This window comes from Nelumbo lutea, chromosome 3 (genome assembly GCF_056320005.1).
Source record: "Nelumbo lutea isolate HS-2025 chromosome 3, American lotus-T2T, whole genome shotgun sequence".
NCBI lineage: Eukaryota > Viridiplantae > Streptophyta > Magnoliopsida > Proteales > Nelumbonaceae > Nelumbo > Nelumbo lutea.
The window spans coordinates 52718676-52736703 of NC_142686.1; the positions used below are offsets into that span (position 1 = coordinate 52718676).

The 18028-nt window shown below is 35.9% G+C and overlaps 1 non-coding gene across 1 annotated transcript; it reads left to right on the forward strand.

The window, feature by feature from the left end:
- Nucleotides 1-5378: 5378 nt before the first annotated feature.
- LOC148864977 (small nucleolar RNA R71) lies at nucleotides 5379-5485 on the forward strand. Its single transcript, XR_016112141.1, has one exon. It is a non-coding gene; the product is annotated as a small nucleolar RNA R71 (small nucleolar RNA).
- Nucleotides 5486-18028: the final 12543 nt, after the last annotated feature.

Genomic DNA, 18028 nt, shown 5'->3' on the forward strand with positions numbered 1-18028 from the left:
GACTGTAGACATTAAAATTGTCATGAGCTCCTAAATGGGACTACCCCCATAAACTCAAATTTACTCGTGAGCCTTAGTAAAGGTCCTTCTATTTGGATCATTACCCCATACTTTTAAATATGTGTATGGGCATAACTCGGGAATTTGTTTTTGTAAATCCATTAGCATAAGGGAATGGTCTATGTGGGACATATTATGAAGTCAAGTTCAAATTCAATTGTGAATTACAAATCTTATTGGTTTATGGAATAATCCAACTAAACCCATCTCAAGTCATAAATATGGAAATCTAGTCAATAATTAAAAATCATTCTTTCTATAAATGATAGATTCCCAACCCTCTTCTTTATAAAAGGTGACTAGAGCCAATCAAACCCAGTCAATCAGCACATCTTCCCATTGATGGAAATTAGTTAATAATTGAACAGGCAATAATGGAGGATAAATTATTCTCTCCAAGAATGACAATAATTACAACCTCTCATTCTCTAAAAGGGGTGAGAAGAGCCAATCAAATCCTTAATCAAGGGGACTAAGAGATGAGAGCAAAAAAATCTATAAATAAGGGTTCCCATTAAGAGAGAGGGGACTTTTGGTAAAAGGAAAAAAAAAAAAACTAGTGAAAGTAAGAAGGCTCTTGAGAAGAATGAAGCACATACCCCATCTTCTAAAGAGCAAAGCCACAACACCTTCAAAGTCTAGCACAATCCTTCTTTTGATCAAGCTTTCAAAGCCCAATTGAAGGAAAAATATCCACCATTTTTTGAAGTACAAGAGCATATTCTCGTCGTTATGGTTTTTTACCAATTAATTGTTAGTTAACTACAACGGCCTTCAATTCTTCACGGCCTAAACGTGACTTCGACCTTGGTTCAAGGGTTATAGCCTTGGTGAAACTGGCAGATGTCTAGGCTATCCAACTTGGGTTCTAGCCAAGTGATATCTCCAAAGAAACTACAGTCTTTGGGTTCTAGCCAAAGGTTCTAAGAGGTATCTAGTTAAGAGGAAATCCTAATAAGGTAGGTACCGGAGAAGGAAGGTTAGATAGGGATTAATGGCTCTGATACCAAATGTGGTGTGAACATTAAAAGTGAACAGTAATAATTAATAGTAATAGTGAACAGTTAAGTAATGTGAATATATATGTGTATGCTATATGTAGAGTATCAATATGTTGGGAAAAATCATAATGACGAAAATATGCAAAGAAAACCAAAAATAGTAGGAAAGCAACGTAACAGAAATATATTACTGATAGTACTTACAAAGAGGGATCGAAAATACTTTGAAAACGACACTCTTGCTCACAAGTACAATAACACTCAGAAAATTTTTACAACAATCCTTACTACAAACACTCAGAAGGAAAAAAAGACTATTGGACTCTTCTTTTACTCGAGATTTTTGCACCAGAAAGCATTGCACACCGAAAACTAGAGGAAACGTTCCTTTTATAGAGACTATCGAGGATTCTAGAGAAAGGTAGAGAGGAACTGCTTTATTCGAGCTTATCCTGAAGGCCTATATTATTAAGATTCCTTTTGGACTTTTCTTTTGAGCATCTAAATAATTGAGATGCTTTCTTCCGACCTTATCTTTTTCTTTTGTCCTATCAGGACCGATTGGTGATGCTTTTGCATTATTGATCTTCTTTTACTGTTGATGATAAAAGAGAATCTCTCAACAGTTTTCTAATAATTGTCCCTAGTGGGGGATAAGTGACCTAATGCTTTCTATCTCTAAGTCCTTCGAGATTCCTTTACTTCTCTCTTTCATCCGTTCAGCAAAGTGGAGAGACATATCTTCAAGCTCCAAGGGGTCTAAGTTAAGAAACTTGCTTCGAAGCTTGTCCATGTAGGATTCAAAGAGAGACTGAAATATGTCATATCCATCTATTGATGGCTTTAGGGTCTCAGTGAGATCAAATTTATCCAACCACTTGATTTCAATAATTCTATTAATGGTTGGAGGCATCCAAGAGACATCTAAATGGTAACTCCATGTTAATATCCACGGGAGAAAAAAAGTTTAAAAAAATTCGATCTGTTTTACATGGTCAAATTATAAATAACTTTTTCCTTTCCCAAAAGCTCTATATTTGTTAATTATCTCTTGCTGGGGAAAGATGTCGTCCGAGGCTCTCCATGTGGTCCACCACACATAGGCCCAGTTAGGATAGGGACCCTAGAATTCTTTTGAAAATCTGATGAAACACGAATGTTTGAAAATGGAGTTTTGTAACAACAAAAACCTTATACCAAGCATCTTGATAATTCCAATAATTGAACATCCTAGGTCTTCTGCCAATGGGCTTGGTGATGAATCTGGGTTTATTGGAATCGCCCCTTCGGGATTGGCATGAGAAGAAACAGAGGAGGCTTCCTCTCGAGAAATAATTACCACAAAATCGGAGTAGGTGATGTATTGGCTTGAATTAGCTCTGATACCAATTGTGGTGTGATACCAATTGTGGTATCAATGGCTCTCATACCAATCCTCTCAAGAAAAAGTCACCACGATTGCTATATGTAGAGTATCAATAGGCTAAGAAAAACCATAACGATGGAAATATGTAGAGAAAACCAGAAATAGTAGGAAAGCAACGTAATGGAAATATATTATTGATAGTACTTATAGAAGGATATCGAGAATACTTTAAAAACAACACTCTTTCTCACAAGTAGACCTGTTCATGGGCCGGGTGGCCCGACGGGCCGGCCCAGCCCGACCCGGTCCCCGAACGGGCTTGAATAGGTATATAGGCCCGTGGGCTTAACCTCGAGCCAAAAAGCCTGGCTCGCAATAAATTCGAGCCGAGCTAGGGATTTGCCAAAATACCCTGGCCCGAGCCCGGCCCAGCCCGACCTATAAATAAACCTAGAAAACCTAGTTGAATACCCCTCTTTTTTTCACCTCTTTCCCTTCTTTAAATATTTTTTTAATATAAATAATTTTTGAATTTATATATTTTTTAATGTAAATAAATTCTTATGTATATTGATTATTGAATAGGGAAATTTTCTAATTTTTTTATTAGGTCGGTCTTTGGGTTCGGGCTCAGGCTTTGGGCTTTTTATTAGGGCCAGGCTCGGGCCCAAGTTGTAGGCCCGTTGGTTGGGTCGGGCTCGGGCTCGGGCCTAACATATTTCTGTTAATGAATAGTAAAAACCCGACCCGACCTGGCCCATGAACAGGTCTACTCACAAGTACAATAACGCTTAGAAAATTTTTACAACAATCCTTATTATAAACACCCATAAGGAAAATAAGACTACTGGACTCTTCTTTTGCTCGAGATTTTTGCACCAAAAAGCATTGCACACCGAGAACTGGAGGAAGCGTTCATTTTATAGAGACTGTCGAGGATTCTAGAGAAAGGCAAAGAGGAACTGCTTTATTCGAGCTTGATTAAGATTCCTTTTGGAAGCTTGATCAAAAGAAGGATTGTGCTAGACTTCGAAGGTGTTATGGCTTTGCTCTTTAGTTGTCTTATGCTCCTTGAGAACCTGCACAAGCTGCTCTTCTTGTGGTGCGTTAAGGCTACTAGAGATGATCACCGGTAATGTCTCTCCGTCTCCAAGGAATACGTACTTGAGGTGATTAGGGAAAGGCTTCAATTCTAGAATGGGGGCCTACAAAACAGAGGGTAAAGGCTTCTTGTCAGAACTCGGCAACATACTATTAGGAGCATTACCTGATTGTTGTAACTCTGGAGAATCATCCAATGCTGCAATAGTTTACTGCAAATCAGCATTCAGCATTGGCTCCTCTTTCTCAAGATGTTTACTAATGGAAACTTCTAATCCATCATTCCCATCAAGTTCAAAAACCTCTTGTGCCAAAGAATCAATCGCATCAATAGAACAGATAGGATTACCATCAGCAGGATATTTCATGGCATCATAAATATTAAACTTAACAATTTCACCATCAAATTCCATGGTGAGTGTGCCATTATGAACATCTATCTTTGTCTTGGATGTCTTTAAGAATGGTCTCCCTAGCAAAATAGGAGTGGTTTGTTCACCATTATCCATATCAAGCACATAAAATTCAGCAGGAAAAAACCAAATCATTTACTTTTACTAGAACATCCTCAACTACACCCTTAGCATAAGCGTTAGATCTATCAGCCAATTGAATCACTACACCAGTCTTATTTAAAGGTCCAAGTTTCAAAGAAGCATATATAGAATATGCTGTGACATTGATAGAAGCTCCTAAGTCTAACATGGCCTTCTCAATTCTAGTGCTACCTATCATGCAAGGGATAGTGAATATACCTGTACATTTGCACTGCATAAACTTTTTCCCCTACTCTCACCTTTTCACATCCTCTTCGTTTTTGTTTCCTCTTATGTGTACACAATTCTTAAAGGAATTTAGCATAACAAGGTACTTGTTTAATAGCATCTAAGAGTGGGATGTTTACCTCACATCTATGGAAAGTTTCATAAAATTCTTTGAACTGCTTATCTTTCCTAGAACCTGCTAAAGCATTAGGAAAAGGAGGTACCGGTTTATAATCGGAAAGAGGCGGAAACTTACGCTTAGGTACTTCATCACCATCGGGAGTGATGTCTTTCTCCTTTTCTTGGTTCGACAATGCGAGGGATGCCCTTGTTGGAGTCTTAACCTCTTTACCACTTCTCAAAACGATCGCACTTGCATTTTCTCTTGGATTCACAACCGTTTGAGAGGGTAATTTCCCCGAACTTTGTGCCTCTAACCGATTAATTACGGTCGCCATTTGGCCCATCTGATTGTCCAAACATTGGATACTGACCCTTGTCTCATGTTGAAATTGCAAAGTGTTAGTGGCAAGAGATTTGACAATATCCTCTAAAGACATACCTGAATTAGAAGTTTGGGCTAGCTGTTGTCAAGGGGGTGCGGCTGATACTACTGAAAAGTCAGGCAGTTTTATGGATTCCCATAGCTGAGATCGGGGTGATCCCTCCATCCCAGATTATACGTGTTTGAATAGGGATCATATTTCCTATGCGGTTGCCCTGGAAAACCACATGTTGCATTTACTTGCTCAACGGGCTCCTCTTAAAGAGTTGAGCACATATCAGTTGGATGCCCTACTACCGAACATATCCCGCAAGCCTTTATCGTTTGCATGTTACCTATAGCCATTTGACAAATAAGAGAAATTAGACTTGCAATTTGTTGTTCTATGGAAGAGATATTTACCTCATTAGTATGCTTTGATGGAGGGTTGAGCCTATAGCTGAACTATTGAGAGTTGGCCGCCATATTTGCAATCAGATTTCTCGTGGCATTGGGAGTTTTATCTACTAAAAGCATCAATCATGCTCCTATCAGTGGGTTGAAGACCCTCATAGAAATACTAGATCAGTAGGTGCTCGCTGATTTGATGATGGGGGCAGCTTGCACATAATTTCTTAAAACATTCCCAGTATTCATGTAGGGACTCCCCGTTGTATTGCCTTACACTACAGATTTCTTTTCTGATGTTGACCGCCCTTGTAGCTAAGAAATACTTCTCTAAGAATAGCCTCTTCATTTCGTTCCATGTGGTAACACTCCTGGAGGATAGATAATAGAACCAATCCTTAGCTGAATCCTTTAGAGAAAATGGAAAGGCTCTCAATTTGATTTGTTCTTCAATCACCCCCATGGGTTTCATACTCATGCATACCACATAGAGCTCCTTTAGATGCTTGTGAGGATCCTCACTTGCAAGACCGTGAAAAGTGGGTAAGAGATGTATCAATCCATATTTCAATTCAAAATTAGCATCAACATCTAAAGCAGGAAAAGTTATGCATAAGGGTTGCTTATTCAAATCAGGTGCAACAAGCTCTTTCAAGGTTCGTTCCAATCATGATGTCCTCTTCTCTCAAATCAGAACCATTAACAAATAAGGAATCAAGATCTGGTTCGTTCTCTTCAAAATGACTCCAAGCTTCCCTCCTTAACTTGCGCAAAGTCCCCTCTATTTCTGGATCAAACTGCAAATCACCTTTCTTAGAGAATTGAGCTACATGCATAAATCAAGGAAACTTAATTTAGTCGAGTGTTCTTCCTTAGATCTAACGATTTCTGATGTAGCAAATCATTAAAGCATAGTTGCTTCACAGATTAGAGGGATCAAACAATTATGGATTTGATATCTAATCTAGCAGTAGATCGTAACGAATAATAAACTACTAGGCCTCCTAGTAATCAAACGAAGCAATCATGAACAAGAATACAGAAGAACATTCGATATTCAAAGCATAAATCAAACAATAAAAATCAAATTAGATCTCATAGTTTGGTGGATTCTGAGGCTTCTGTTTCCTTGTACTAAGTATTAGAGTTTAGCCATGCATGGTCATGGTGAAAACTCAAGAAAAATCATAGAATAGAGAAGAGAAGAGAAAAGAGATTCGACTGCTCCAAATCTGCTTTCTTTCTATCTTTCTTGCTGAGTTCTTGTCCCCAAGGTTGAGTGGTGCCTTCTTGATAATCCACCCCCCTTTTTATAGCCTTAAGGGGAGGGGCCGTTTCCAACTCTTCTTAGGAGTTCCTTCTCAAAAATAGAAAGTCTTATCTCCTAATGGGATAAAGCTTAATTCAAATCTAATCTTACCCTTATCTCTAGATAGAAACTCTTAATTAAGTTGGACTCTAACTCTTTTCTTTCTTTAAGATTACAATAAAAATCAGATCTGATTAAGACTCTTAACCGAATTCTATTAGGAGTGGTGGGTGGGCCCTATTACTGCATGCTGAATTGGGTTGGTCTTCTCCAGCGAATTGGGGCTTTTCTACGAATTTGCAGAGATTTTGGGCCTGATTTTGACATTGATTAAGTCCAAATCTATCAAAACTCAAAACATGAAAGTTGTATATTTTTTCCTTATATTTTTAATGCATTTTGAATCATCTCAATCGGAGTCCGGATGAGAGACTTATTCCTAAATTACCGCACAGTGCTGAAACTATGCAAAATTACCCGATTAGCCTTATTTTTCACCTAACGCCTCCTTTCGTGCCCTAAATCGAAATATATGAATAGTGAGTTCAATTAGGCACTAAATAAGTTTAAAAAGACTGAATATTAAGGGATACAAATATGATAATTTTCATTCTCATCACATTTACCTGTTGAGAGGTTTTCTCAAAGTATTTAGAAGGTACAATTCCTTCTCTAATACAATTTATATCAGCACCTGAATAAATTAAGGTGATAACTAAGAAATTGAAAGCTTTTATTCTAATGGTGATTTTTGAATACCATTTTTGGTACTTGACTTCCTCAATGGAGTATATAAACTCTTCATCATCTCCAATAAATTCAACGGGTTCTAATTTTGAGGATTTTTCAGATTGTTTCGTCCAGAAATTTTCAACTTCTAACTGGTCAACCCTAGCTTTTAGGGTTTTAATTTCTTTTTTGAGCCATTAACCTCTTGTCTGAGGTAATTCAAAGAAGGGGGCTTAGAGGTTCCTAATTGAGCTCTTCTCATAATCTCACTATATGATATTATATTTTTTACTTCGAATGATCTTTTAGATTTTTCTTTACTTTACTTTTCTTTGTTTTGGAAGGCCATAAGCAAGTGCTTTTTCTTTGATTCTTCATCAGGAACTTCATCCTGAATCTCTAAGAGGTGTTCTTCATCCAGGGTTAATACATTGATTTCCCCTGATTCTTCTTCATCTATACTTGTCTCATTTTTACAAGTACATATTCTATGGCCGCAACATTCTTCTGAAGAGGTTGACAATTCTCTTTTAGATATATATTCTTCTTTAAATTCTCTTAATTCATTAATCATTTTTGTATTTTTAAGACACTTATTAGCATAATGTCCATTTTTTCCACACTTGAAACAAGTGGGGCTTTTGTTTTCTCTTCTTTTAGAGAAAGTTGGTTTCTTGTTTTTCTTCTCTTCTTTTAGAGAAATTTGGTTTCTTGTTTTTCTTCTCTTCTTTCCTTTTATAAACTTGTATATCGGTTTAGGACGAGATGGCTCAGGGGCCATTCCAAACTGGAAATAGAAATCTCCTAACTCTCTTTCTTAATTTGCCTTTTTAAGCATAAATCATTACATAATAAGTCTAATCCAAGTTACTTAATTACTTGGACCAGATATCCATGGGTATAATGAGGATATAGCATTCTATCGCCTCCTATGATTCAAAGGTAATTTCTAACATTTTCAGCAAATACTGGAGGAAGGCCATAGATAACTTGTTCCTTCCAATAATTTTGTCTGGAGCCGGTAAGTCTATGAACTTTGGACAAGAAAACATCTTCATACCATCTAAAATCAGATAGTGTTTTACATCTAAGGTTTATTAATTGTTCACTTAATCTTTTTGCCATATTATCTGACTCTCATATAAAATGACTAAGGATATTCAAAATTAGAGTCATGATTGCATCTTGAATGGGTTGGCCTTGACTTAAGACCACTTCTCCATCTTCATCTCTTTTGACTGCATTCAAAATAAAATCATTTTCTACTTCAGTCAAATAGTGAGTTCACCATCCCTTTAATTGTCCTGTAAAGGATTCATCAGTAATTGTGGCGATTACCTTTTCACCATTCCCAGCCAATTTGCTAGCACTAGCATACATCGTCATATGATATATCATTTCATGAATCTGATATCTAAATTTTCTATCCAAATTTCACTCAAAACAATTATTCCAGTCATAGCCAACCTGGGGCTTAGCTGGTTCTTCAAATAATAGGTTCACGGGGGTGTGCTTATCTAGATCTAATGAGTTTTCTAATTCTTTTTTTTATTCTTTTTCTTCGTCAAATCCTTCACTCAGTTAATTAATTGGGTATGAGTCTGAGGCCTTATCTTCCTTCTCACTTTTAGAAGGTTTAGATGTTTCTCATTGCTCCCATTTTTATGAGGAAATTAGTCTCGTAGATAGCTCCTTATAGCTTACCTTTGATAGATCTAGAGGAGTTTTCTATATTTTCATGTCTTTTGGGAAACTTGACATTACTGCCATGGGCTTTTCTCTTTTACTTATTGTCCTAGGTCTAGAAACCTCTAAGGAACTTAAGAGGGTTTCTATTCTATTGATTTGTTTGTGTAACATGTTAAGACATATATTTGTATAATTATTTTGCTCTATAATTTGAGAGCAATGTTCTGGAATAACTGTTTTTTATTCTTTTATTTTTGTTGAATTTTTTTATTGGGTTTGCAATTAGCTCCTCTTTCCCTATCTTTATTGCTTCTAACGATGGATGGAGTGACTCTACTATCTTTCCAGCAAAGACCGTTTTCCATGCCCTAGAAAGTTTTTCCATAACACAGAGATCCAATTCTTCTATAGGAGGTTTTATTTTTTTAATTGCTTTTGTTTTAAGAACCAGTCCCAAAATGGAATATTGTCTTTTGCTTTTATCATGTCGTTATACCATAATTCTCTGGTGCAATCTCTCTCGGTTTTAGAAAAATTTTCAAAGAACCATATTTTCTTTATGGGTTGTGAGTTAAAATCTAACCTAATTAGGTTTTTGTCTATTTGGAATTCTTCATCTAGCTTCAATATATTAATTTCGAAATTTGCCTCTATAGGCTCATAAGATTTCACTAACTGGGTCCCTATTGGAGTTGTATGATAATCTGAAGGTGGGGTATCTACTAATCGAGGCTCTTCTAAACCTTAGTTCTACAGATCCATCTTGTTCACTGAATATTGAAGCTGGTTCAGTGGACTCCATGGGTCTAGGGGGTCCAATTCTAGCTATTGACCAACTATCTGGTAATTTTACGTCTTTCCATGTGATTTTCCTAGGAATGGTAACATTATTCCTAGCGTTCGTCTGAAACATGGTAGTCATTCCCCTTGTTTTTGTAATCCTTGTATTAGGGCAAATAGTATCCATGGTCTTAAAGTAGACCCTATAGACTAACGCTATTTTCAGTCCTAATTTCATGTCAAAACCTTGGGTCTGTAACCTAAGGGTTAAGGCTTCATGTATCCCTGGGTCCGTTAGTGATACCGAAAAATTAGGGAAAGCATTGAAATAGATAGGACCTTGATGAAGACTTCCTTCTATGACTCCTAATAAGGAATCGCTGAACTTATTATTTATGTCTTGAGTTTGTCAAATAGGCTAAAGCAACTGTTTGGAGACCTAATCTTGTTAATGGTTTTATGGCTACCTAGATTAAGCCAAAGTGTATAAAATGAAATCAAGCTTCTTTTTATAATTTTCTATTACTCATCTATCTATAAGGGGAAAGGTCTCTGATTAGTTTCCTATAGCTACAGTTCTTACATTAAGATCTGTTTTTAAGCTAAACATTCATCTCTTATAGATTTTTGAGGGTGCAACCTTGGGTATGGTCATTTTGTAAGGATTTTTCTATATTACTATAGTTTATTTCTTTTGTATTTTTTATTGACATCGACTTTGTCAAGGATGAACTTGTACCACTCTCGTTAGAGTTTTCTTTTACACTAGAGTCTGTCTTGAATAGTTTCTTCATCGTATCATTTCACTTCACCAATTAATTGTCAATCAACTACAATGGCCTTCAATTCTTTACGGCCTAAATGCAACTTCGACCTTGGTTCAAGGATTATAGCCTTGGTGAAATTGGCAGATGTCTAGGTTGTCTAGCTTGAGTTATAGCCAAGTGATATCTTCGAAGAAACTATAGTCTGTGGGTTCTAGCCAAAGGTTCTAAGAGGTATCTAGTTAAGAGAAAATCCTAATAAGGTAGGTACAGGAGAATGAAGGTTAGATAGGGATCAATGGCTTTGATACCAATTGTGGTGTGAACAGTAATAGTGAATAGTAACAGTGAAGAGTGAAGTAACGTGAATATATATATGTATGCTATATGCAAAGTATCAATACGCTGGGAAAAACCATAATGACAAAAATATGTAGAGAAAACTAGAAATAGTAGGAAAGTATCGTAACGAAAATATATTACTGATAGTACTTACAGAAAGGGATCGAAAATACTTTGAAAATGACACTCTTGCTCACAAGTACAACAACACTCAGAAAATTCTTACAACAATCCTTACTGCAAACACTCAGAAGGAAAATAAGACTACTGGACTCTTCTTTTGCTTGAGATTTTTGCACCAGAAAGCATTGCACACCGAGAACTGGAGGAAGCGTTCCTTTTATAGACTGTCGAGGATTTTGGAGAAAGGTAGAGAGGAACTGCTTTATTCAAGCTTATCCTGAATGCCTCTATGATTAAGATTCCTTTTGGAAGCTTGATCAAAAGAAGGATTGTGCTAGACTCGGAAGGTGTTGTGGCTTTGCTCTTTAGAAGATAGGGTATGTGCTTTATTCTTCTCAAGAGCCTTCTTACTTTTATTAGTTGAATGTCATTTGACCCTTGGCTTCAATTCAAATCCAAACCTTTAAGTTGCAAAAGGTACCATCAAGAGAGAATCAGAAGTTTTATCTCTTTTCTTTCCATGCCCAATTGAATGAAATAATCTCCACTGTTATTTGAAGTACGAGAGTACATCGTCCAACCCTTAGCTTCAACTCAAATCCAAATCCTCAAGTTGCAAGAAATATCAAGAGAGAATCAGAGGTTCTTTCGTTTTTGTAAGAGTTTCAAAAGAAAAGGTTTGTATCCTATTTAATTCACAAATATAAAAAATCAATTTATTTGAATTTGTTTTCATTTTTCTTGCATTTAGATTTGTACACGAGATTTGTGTCAACATGGACATTTTTTCTACATGCAAAGCCTATCCTTGTTATATGTGAATTTGTTGCAATGGTTGAGAGATCACCCAATAATACTTAACAACTTCATTCTTTGGCAACAAATGGAGAGCCCCAAATCTGACAACCACTCACATATTCATCCTTTCTTCCTTTTTTTTTTTCTTCTCCTCCTCTCCCCTCCTTCATTGTATCCATTGACATTGAACCAACAATTGTAAGTTCCTCCTCTCCCCCCATTCTCTCTCTCTCTCTCTCTCCTTGTTCTTCTCTTTCCATTCCCATCATTCTTCCTCATCCTGCTTCTCAATTGATGAAATACATTAGAGTTGCTATTCCTCTTCAGCCTCCAAAAATCACAAAACGCCATTATCATTGTCGATGCTTACATTTGTTGGATAAATGTGACACATATAATAATGGCAGAAGACAATGTTCCCTTATATCGTTCAAGAGGAAAAAACTTAAGTTAAGGCTCAAATTGGATTCAAAAGAAGGTGTAACATAGGTCATTTCAAAAAGTTTTAGGGCCATTTAGTACTTTGTCCAAGTTTTGAAACATTTGACCGCATTAAACAATTAGGCCATGTTTTACCATTTTAGACCTATTTTAACTTATAATGTTCAAATTTAAATACGAATGGGTTTTTAGACATTAAATTTCTAAAAAGTGTTATCAAATGCCACCTATCACTACCCCAAAGTACAAGGTGGCAATTTATAATTTTATCCCTGAAAGTATTATAAAAATTAAAGTCAAAACACTTTACACCCAATTAGCATAAGTCTCACTCATTAAAAATCACATTTTTAAACTATTGTTGACTTGGACGGTTGAACTACTCAACCTGTCACCCAGAGGTAAAAGTTAGGTGGATTTAACTATAAACTTGCAAAATCCTTAAAACATGTTGCCTTAGTCAATAACTCGTTGGCATTGGGTAAATGAATCATGGAATCATTCAACTCGTTAATCAGGGCAATGATTCAATAATTCAATCAATTTTAGCATTTTGTTTGAAAATTAAAAAATTAACAAAAAGGAAATAAGATGAAACCCACAAGGCTTCGAACAAAGAGAGGTTTCATTTCATTAACAAAACATAACAAACATAAAGAAGAAAAACAAGCAGGAAGGGAAAATTTGTTGCCTATTGGTGGTTGCAAAACATACTTATTAACAATAAACAAGTTGAACAATGGAAGAAATTGATTGCAGTAGAAATTTTAAGATAGTGACAAAGTTGAGGGATTGGTGAGGAAGTTTGAGAGAGATAGAGAAAGGGAGGGACAAATAGAAAAAGGTGAAGATCTTGGTGAATAAAACAAAAACAAATCTATTACCAATAAATAACAGCAATGGAAAGAAAGAGAAAACAACTACGAGAGAGAGAGATTATTAATGGCAAATGTGTTTTGTTAGTGAAGGTGGTTTATTCTTTCTTTGTACTTCATTTCTCATTCTACAAAAATGACACTTATACCTAATATAAAAGACAAGAGATGCTTAGACTTCATATTCTTGTCCAATGACTACTCATATATTAATATATGATCAAATAATTGATAATTTTATCATTGCAAGACCTTGTACATTCTATGCATTATTTTAGTGATTATACATTTTACTTTATGCTCAAAATGGACATCTCTAAAGCATATGATTAGGTGGAATAGAGTTTTCTACTACATTGTATGCCTTCACTGGGTTTCTCATTTGACTAATGTGCCTTGATAAAGCAATGCGTATATGCTAGTTCCATGAAAACATTAATCAATGGTGCCACTATGAAGAGCTTTATACCTTTTTGAGGGATGCCCATTATCCCTATATTTATTATTGCCTTGAGCTCTATCTTAAATGTTAATACATTCAATACATAATGGAAATATGCAAGGCTTCTTTGTACATTCACATTTGCATCTAAATCATTTAATGTTTATTAGTGATTATATCCTTTGGGTGAAGCTACAATTGTTGAAGTATGCACCATGAAATTTATATTGGACACTTTCTGTAGGTGGTTAGGACAGGTGGTGAACTATGAGAAATCTTATATTCATTTTAGTAGAAATACTCCACCAAATGTGAGGAGTTCTATTATGAACTTGTTGGTTGTGGTTGGAATGAGTTGTATGGATACTTATTTAGGTGGGCCGCTTCTAGAAGCCTCACAACATGCATCATCTTGGTAGTTTATTATTGATAGAGCTCACTCGAAACTCAAAGGGTAGAAGTCCAATATCCCTTCCCATGCAAGCAAGACAATTCTTGTTAAATCCACACTTCATTACCACTTTATCATATGTCATCATATTCCCTTCAACTTTCAATTGGCAAGACATTAAATGCAATTTGTAGGGATTTCTAGTGAAGTGTTAAAGAAGAGAAACAACCAATTTATTTAAAGGAAAAATTATAGTCTGAGTCAGCTCAACATTTAAAATGATGCTACAAGTTGGTTTAGAAACTAATAGAACTCTAACAACTGACTGTACATTTCAAATTATAAAACCCCCTCCATGTCATTGGAGGCTTATGTGGTTATTGCCAACATGTGACTCTTAATCCATCTCAAACACAACAAAAAAACTTATATTGAAATTGCCCTTAATGTTGGGTTATTTGAAAATAAAAAAAGGGTTTTCAGTTTCTCTCTCCCTCCCACTCTCTTACTCCCACAATCGTCTCTCTACTCAATGATTGTATGATTTGAAAAAAAAAGGATTTTACATTCTCTCTATTAATCTTTCTTGTTCTTTCCCTCTCTATCAATCTACCGTTCTCCCTCAATCTCTTTCATTATGTTTCTCGGTTAATCTCTCATTCTCCCTCTCTCCCTCCCTCTCTCTCTCTCTCTGTCAATCTCTCATTCTCCTTCAATCTCTATCATTCTCTCTCAGTTTCTCACCTGCTCCCTCTCTCGTTCTTTTTTTTTCTTACACATTTATATGGTATTAATCAAACTGTATTAAAGAAACTATTGGCTACGAAATTTACACCAACTTGATAGAAATTATAGCTTGACTGTACAAGTTGTTGGCCTTATGTTTTGTTATGCCTTATACGGTCTGATTAATATTGTATGTGTGTAAAAAAAGTAAAAAAATAACAAGGTAGGGAGAGGAAGAAAGATTTAAGAGAGAATTATAGAGATTGAGGGAGAAGGAGAGATCGGTAGAGAGAGAAAATGAGGGATGAGAGGTTGACAAAAAAAAAAAAAAAAGAATAAGAGATATTGAGGAAGAATGATAGATTGATGCACACACACACACCCAAATTGACAAAGAGGACATAAATATAGAAATTGAAAACCATTTTTGTTTATTTTCAAATCATATAGTCATTGAGTGAGAGAGTGGGAGGGAAATCGAAAGACAAAGGGAGTAGGAGAGAAACTAAAAACCCTTTTTTTTAAATAATCCAACATTAAGGGCAATTTCAATATAGGCTTTTTAATGTGTCCAACATGGGTTAAGAGTCCCATGTTGGCAACAATCACATAAGCCTCCGATGACATGGAGGGGTTTTTATAATTTAAAGTGTAGAGACGATTGTTAGAGTTTTGTTGGTTTTTTAACCAATCTACAACATATTTTAAATGTTCAGCTGGTTCACATTATAATTTCCCTTATTTAAAAGCATGGAATTTGTTTTTATGTCCAGTGAAAAAGATGATGTTTGGGGTTTAGGGATCTAAATATAATGAACAAGTTTCTATTATTGGGTGTAGGTCCTTAAATGCAAATACTTAAGGGACAAATCTTCTGAGGAAAACAAAAGAGTGCAAGATCTCCTATTTGGGCAACTTTACTAGATTGTAGAATGGATATAGTAAAAGGGTCTAGGTGGTTGATTTCTTTTGGTTGGAGCGTGAGTGTTTTTATGATCCGTGGTTGACATCAAGCCTTATTTAGAAACCACCCTCATAGCCCACATGTGAAAGAGTTGCTTTGCTTATTGATAGATCAACATCACCTTGGAATTCCTCCATGTTTGCATACCGCTTCAATATAAATGAATCTCAAGAGATCCATTCTGTCCCACTTCCTAGGGATGCACCAATTTAAGACGATAAACTTGTATGGCTATTGACTTCTCATGGTCATTTTACATTCAATTCGGGTTACAAGCTCTTAATTAACCCAACATATTTTAGGATCATCCAATGCTACCAGGGTGTGTTATGGTCTTATTTAGAAGACCTTATAGATAGAGACTCCCTCTGCTTATCCTTCACATAAAATTTTTCATATGGCATTGTTGTATTCACAAGTGATCTACTAGTGAGAAGTGAAATGGCTAAATGCGCACTTGATGTCAATCCAACTAGTAGACTTTGTAATGAGGAGATTGAGACTATACACCATCTTTTTTGTCTATTCAATGGTGCACCCTATATGGTTTGCATTACCAATTAGATTTCGACCTCACTATATAATAACTCGTAAGGGTGGAGATTCTGGTTGAGACTTGGATTCAATTTGATAATGCTTCCATGACAGGTCTTGTGCATTGCTTCATGATGATCGTTGCTACCATGTGGTTTATTTGGAAGCTTATAAATAGAGTAATTTTTTTATAATGCCCAAATCTCCCTTGTCTTATCTAGTTTATTGTATTCAAGCCCATTGTTTCAAAACTTTTACATCATCTATAGAGAACAAGTAATCAACAACAAAATTTGGTTAGGCATATTTCTACTTCTACACTTGGTTGTAGAAAACCTTCTATTGGTTCTGTCAAGATTAGTATTCATGGAGCATGGCATCCCTTGTCTAACGGTGATTGGAGTTGTTGTTCGTGATTCAAAAATCACTTTTCTAATTGGTTGAGCCTGTTTGGTACCATCCTCTTCTATGGAAGAAACATAGGCTCTTGCAATTTTTTGAAGATTTACAGAAGGCCAAAAGTTTGGCATATTGCAAGCTCTACAGATAGAGAGCAATGCCAATGGCATAGCTTGGATCTTCTCTAAACTCTCATACAGATCCTCCTTTGAGGCTTCACTACATTATTTAGGAATTCAGAGGTCTACTATCATCATTTTCTCAGTCTGTAGTGCTACATACATTTCAAAGTTGTAACAAATTAGCTTACCATCTTGCTAAATTTTCTAATCAACAATATTTTATCTAGAACTTGGGTATCACCTCCATCCTTTGTAAAGTAGATACTCACCTCACAGATGTAATCTTGTTAAATGTTGAATGAAATGTTTCTATGGGCTTCCAAAAAAGAAAAAAAAAATTCTCAGGGCTATATAGCCTATTATTTGTTGTAACGGGTTGATTTGTTCAACCTGGGCATTGAACTGATGACCCGTCACCCACACCATAAGAAATTTAACATATATTGACAAACATAAACCATCGGTATACACCAAACTTTTGTTGGTATATGGCATTTTTCCTGTACTGCAGATAAGAAACCGGGTCAAACTTTGGTTCAAATTTTAAAACACTGATTAAAATAGGATGCATCTCCACTAAATAAGGATTATTATGTGTAGTAAGGGGTGTCTTCCTAATTCTTGGGCCCCATTTGCTTTTTGAGAAGCTATTTACCCAAGTAAATATTTCTTAGGAAACACTTGCTGGGTAAGTGCATTTACCCATGTTCTTTTTTATTTTGGGCAAATTTTTTAAATTACCCCTAAGGTTTAGAAAATTAACTAACTCTACGCCAACTGTTTCAGTATTGTCTTAAAGTATCCCTATTGTTTTTGACAATTAACTAAATCATTCTTATCGTCAGTGTTCATTAACAAAAAGGTTAAAAAGATGATTTTGCCCATCACTCAGATTGCCCAAAGAAAATAAACAACCTCGACTCATATCTCCTATGTCCACAGGAGCTCTTAGTATGCCCAAATCTTGGAGAAGAGTCTTGGATTTATCTGAACCAATCCGTAAGAAACCAATGCAGATGACAAGGAGATGCTGGCTCCTTCTATTGCAGCAACCCCGCTCTTCCAGAGAAGCGATGACATAGCAGAAAAAAGAAGAGGAAAAGAGAGAGAGAGAGAGAGAGGGAGAGAGATAGACTTGGGGAGAATCAAAAAGATAAATATTCCTAAGGGTATTTTTGAAAACAAATTGGTCGCATGATGGCATATGTGATCGAATGTGACAGAAAGTAGGGGTACTTTAAGATAATGCTGGAATCGTAGGGGTATAGTTAGTCAATTTCCTAAGGCTTTGAGGTGGTTTAAGAAATCCGCACTTTTATTTTTTAGGTAAATAAAACAATAATTGTTTTAGTCATAGAAACATTATTAAAAGGGAAATTTGTCCCATCCAAGTGTTGGCAACTTCCCCATGTGGGA